Source organism: Mustela putorius, unplaced genomic scaffold, assembly GCF_011764305.1.
Source record: "Mustela putorius furo isolate JIRA1106 unplaced genomic scaffold, ASM1176430v1.1 tig00003850_pilon_pilon_pilon, whole genome shotgun sequence".
NCBI lineage: Eukaryota > Metazoa > Chordata > Mammalia > Carnivora > Mustelidae > Mustela > Mustela putorius.
This window is the reverse complement of record NW_025422002.1, coordinates 15,395,136-15,400,388: the sequence shown is the minus strand read 5'-3', so window position 1 is coordinate 15,400,388 and position 5,253 is coordinate 15,395,136.

The following is a 5,253-nucleotide window of genomic DNA, read 5'->3' as shown; positions in this document are numbered from 1 at the left end:
CCCTAGGACTGGGCTGTGTTCCCTGGCCCCACCCCTCAGATCCTTCCTGGGGATCCACCATCTGCCCTGCCAGTGAGCTAGGCCCCGCCCCTGCCTCCCCAAGGACCTGACATAATGTCATGGCATTTCTTAGCAAAAAAGAATCCAAGCTGAGCACTAAGCTTCGTTCTCAAAGATGTTCATCACAGTGTTATTTACAACAACAATAAACAAACTAAAACCCCAAAGAAATATTAAGGTCCAACATGGGGGGCCGGCTATAAATACACCGTTCTTCATTTGCTGGGCTCCCATGTGGCCTTTAAAAGGGAGGTTTGCAAGCAATCATGTTGACAGTGTTGTTAGACAAAAAAGTAGGTCATCAAATGTGTATTTGGTACAAAACCTGCAATATGAGTGTAACACAACTAGAAACATGCCAATATGCCACCGTTAAGAGTTCCCACCTCTGAGTGGGGAGGGTCCTGGTCAAATTTATTTCCCTCTTCATTTTAATTGATTTTTCATCGTTTCTACAATGTGCTTAACCAGAATAAGGGGGGGAAATACTGCATTCTGCAGGGGTTAGCGCACAGGTTTGGAATAGAATGTGGATTTGAATCCAGCTCCCCTGCCTGCCTCGGTGTTGGCTTGTCCTAGCTCCTCTCTCTGTCTGGTTTTCCCTCCAAGGATCTGGCCCTGCCCCTCCCACAGGACTGTATGGGGGCGGAATGAGTGAATTAGGCGGCGCCCCAGGAACAGTGGGCGCCCAGGACAGGAATGGCACAGAGATGACCAGCATTCCCAGGGGTCATAAAATCAGGACACTGTGGGTGCGCCTTGGTGGCTCCATCGGTTGAGCATCCAACTGAGGTCATGATCTCGGGGTCGGGGTCGTGGGACAGAGCCCCCCACGTGGGGTTCTGTGCTCGAGGGGAAGTCTGCTTCGGGATTCTCTCTCTCCCTCTGTCCCTCCCCCTGCTCACTGGCATGCATGCTCTCTCTAAAATAAGTAAATAAATCTTAAAAGAAAATCAGGACGCAGTGCAGGTGACCCTTGGGCACGATGTGCTGGGCTGCATGCTGGTAGCAGCCCTGAGTGGCTGGGTCCTACTGAGCTGAGCACCCAAGGTGGGCCACAGGACCCCTTTCCAAGCCCCTGATAAAGTTCTCGCAGTTGCACTGTGGATGGCACCACAGTGAGTCCCCTTGCAGCCTCTGACAGGCGTCCTCACCCTGTGTTACCCTCCATGGGGATGGAGGCTGGACACGAAGCCCAAGGTTGCCTCTAGAACCTCCCTACAAAACCTGTTCCTGGCCTGAGGGCCATGTGGGAACACAGGCCTAGAGTCAGGCTCCACTGGGCTCCCAAGGGTAGGGGCAGCTGTTGGAGTTCTTTCTATGGGAGCCTCAGACCTGGAGGCCAGACTGGGCCTGCGGAGAGGACCATAAAGAAGATGCTGACCCTGGGGAGCCTGGGTCTTGTGGCTTCCTCTCCCCACACCTCCAGTTGGCTCTGGGGCGGTGTTTCCCTCTGCCAGTCACCTGCTTGCCCCTACCAGAAAGGGGATTCTCTAGGCCAGCGTGGGCTGATCTGGCTTCTGACCCTAGCTGCCAGGGAGGGCTGGGGTCCTGAGTCACTCACTACCTGCAAAGAGACACGGCCCATCTGGCCTGATGAAGGCTGTCCCCAGGGCAAACTGGGGTGAGACAGGCTGGGGGCACAGCGGGCATGGACTATGCTCTCAGATCTCAGTTCAGGTCGCAGCCTTCTGCTTACCTGCTGTGTGACCTTGGGCAAGTGACTGCCTATCTCTGTACCTCGGTTCCTACTCCGGAAAACGGGAAAAGCAAATCCTTCCTGCTCGGCTTCTCATGGCCCTCAGACTAGAATCCACATGTCTGGCCTGGTGTCATGACTCTGCCACTCTCATTCACACGTTGACATTCACCTTTCGGTCACTCGGTTCTGCACCAGCCTTGCTCCTGCCTTAGACCCTTTGCACATGCTCTTCCCTTTATCAGACCGCCCCCCACCTTCCCACCCGCCCAGATCTCTGAAGGGCTCACTCTCTAGATCTCAGCTCAGAGATCACCTCTCTGGGAGGCATTTCCTGAGCATCCTTGTTGAAATGTTCCCCCACATGGCCTCCACCCCCTATGCCCACTCTATTTCATCCAGAGCATTTAAACTCATACTGTTTAGTTGTTTTCTATTTTTCAACATCTGTCTGCCCTCCAGAGAATGTTGGGTCCCAAGTGGCAGGACCTGCGACCTGTCACAGGTCGCGATCCTGCCACTTGGTCATCACAGCCTCTCCCAGGGCACTGATGGAGCCTGACATACAGTAGGCGCCTAATAAATGTTCACCAACTGAAAGAATAAATGGATGCTCTCCAGCCACGCTACCTGGCTCATGCCCACTGGATCGGAGGGAACATAGGTACCAGCCTGTAGCTTCTCATTATTCCCACACGCCTCAACCTTTGCGGGCTTGGTAAAAATCCCAGCCCAGACGAACGTTCTTCCCACAGTCTAAATCTGCACAGGGTAATTACTTGCGCATCCGCGCTAATAATAGGTCTTATGATTATAGTTTATTTGCTGCGATTTTAGTTAATGGACCGGATGGAATATTTGCATGTGGAAAGTTCCCCAGCTATTTCGGGGAGCTCACAAACTCGCCTCCCAGAGGAGAAAAGGCTCTTGGTGCAGAGAGAGCCCTAAGGGCAGGTGGGAGACCTGGAGGCGAGCCCTTTACCTGTCTCCATCTCATCTGTAAAATGGGGTGACAACATCTGTCTTGCAAGGAAGGAGTCCTCAGGCCAATCCCAAACCTCCACTGCCACGAACCCTGCGCCATGGGCTAGCGCTCGCTTTCAGTGGGTTTTTATTTTTCTTTACTTGAATGAGTTTAAAAGGGAAATTTTCTTTTCCTGCCCTAAATGGAAAACAGGATTGTTTGTCTGAAACAGATCTCATGGAAGAGCGGCCCTGAAGTTTTGTGACACATTGATGGATTTGTGGGTTCAGGGTCTGTCTCGCCCACCGGATCACTGGCTCTTCTGCCTGTCCTCTAAACTGCAGGTCCCCCAGGGGCACAGCGTAAATGCTCATCGAGTCAGTGGTGAATGATGCTGCTATTTTTGTTCACATTTGTTCTTCAAGCATGTCCCTGCCTAGTACATTTGCAGGATTCCAAAGCACCAACTGCAAAAGGTTCAGGGCGGAAAGTCTAGTCCCGCCTCTACTCTGCCCTTCTCAGTTCCGTGGCTCCCATTCATAAAGGCAACCGCTGCTCTTGGGTTTTCTGGTAGGCTTCCTGGGCAGGAATTGTTTTGTTTTGTTCTTCCAGAAACAAGCAAATATGGAGCAAAGACTCTGAACAGATATTCTCCAAAGACGATGTACAAATGGCCAATAAGCACCCGAGGAGATGCTCCGTATCATCTGTTGTTAGGAAAGGGCAAATCCAAACCACAAGGAGAAACTACCCCTTACACCCTAGGACAGCTGAAATAAAAAACACACAGTACCAAGTGCTGGGGAGGAACCCTCCCACACTGCAGGCAGGACTGTGAATGGGGCAACAAACAGTCCGGTGGCACCCTGAGATGTTAAACATGGAGAAACCACAAGACCCAGTCATTCTGCTCCGAGGTAGGTGCGCACAGGTCTGGAAGCATGTGTCTACACAAAACCCCTCCATGAATGTGCACAGCAGCATTGCCCAGAGTAGCCAAAGGGTGGAAAGACCCAGGTGTCCACTGCTGACGAGTGGATAAATAAAATGTGTCGCGGCTCCTGGGTGGCTCAGTCCGGTTAAGTGTCTGTCTTCGGCTCAGGTCATGATCTACTGGGCTCTCTGCTCGGTGAGGAGCATACTTCTCCCTCTCCTGTTTCTCCCAGTTCATGCTCTCTTTCTCAAATAAATGAATAAAATCTTTTTTTAAAAAAAGATTTGATAGGTATCGTGCAGGAGAGAGCAAGAGAGTGGGAGGGAGATGCAGACTCCCCGAAGAGCAGGGAGCCTGACACAGGACTTGAACTCAGGACCCTGGGATCATGACCTGAGCCAAGTCATATAAGGCAGATGCTTCACCGACTGAGCCACCCAGGTGCTGTACAGGGTTGACTCTTGAACAATGCGGGGGTTAGGGGCTCTGATCTCCATGCAGTTGAAAATCTACACATAAGTTTTGACTCCCCCAGAACTTAAATACTAACATCCTACCATTGACCAGAAGCCTTACCAACAACCTAAACAGTCAATTACTACATATGTTGCATAGATGACACACCATATTCTTCCAGTAAAGCTACAGAAAAAAAATTAAGAAAATGATAAAGAAGAGAAAATATGTTTACAGTCCTGTCCTGTAAAAAATCTACATGTAAGGGACACTTGGGTGGCTCAGTGGGTTAAAGCCTCTGCCTTTGGCTCTGGTCATGATCTCGGGGTCCTGGGATCGAGCCCCGCATCAGGCTCTCTGCTCAGCGGCGAGCCTGCTTCCTCCTCTCTCCCTCTCTGCCTGCCTCTCTGCCTACTTGTGATCTCTTGTCAGTCAGATAAATAAATAAAATCTTAAAAAAAAAAATCTTCATGTAAGTGAACCCACCCATGTTGTTCAAGGTCAGCTGCACTATCGCCTATCAAGTGCATGACAGCATTGTGTCTAAGGAGCAATGTACGTGCTTTCATTTAAAAATATCCAGTTGCTAGAAAATTCTAACCATTCTCTGAGCTTTCAGCCAGTCTGAATCTTTCTGCTGGTGCAGGGGGTTGTCTCAATGTTGATGGCTGCTGACCTCAGGGCGGTGGATGATGGCGGCTGGGGTGGCTGCGGCGGTTCCTTAAAATAAGACAACAATGAAATCTGCCGCATCGACAGACTCTTCCTTCATGACCGATTTCTCTGTACCACGAGATGTTGTTTGATAACATTTTAGCCCCGGTAGAATTTCTTTCAGAATTGGGAGTCCATCCTCTCAAACCCTGCCACTGTTTCATCAACCGAGTTTATGGGATATTCTAAATCCTTTGTGGCCATTTCAACAATCTTCACAGCATCTCCATCAGGAGTAGACTTCATCGCAAAAACCACTTTCTTGGCTTATCCATAAGAAGCGACTCCTCGGGGCACCTGGGTGGCTCAGTTGGTTAAGTCTCTGCCTTCGGCTCAGGCCATGATCCCAGGGTCCTGGGATCGAGCCCCATATCGGGCTCCCTGCTCTGTGGGAGGCCTGCTTCTCCCTCTCTCACTCCCTCTGCT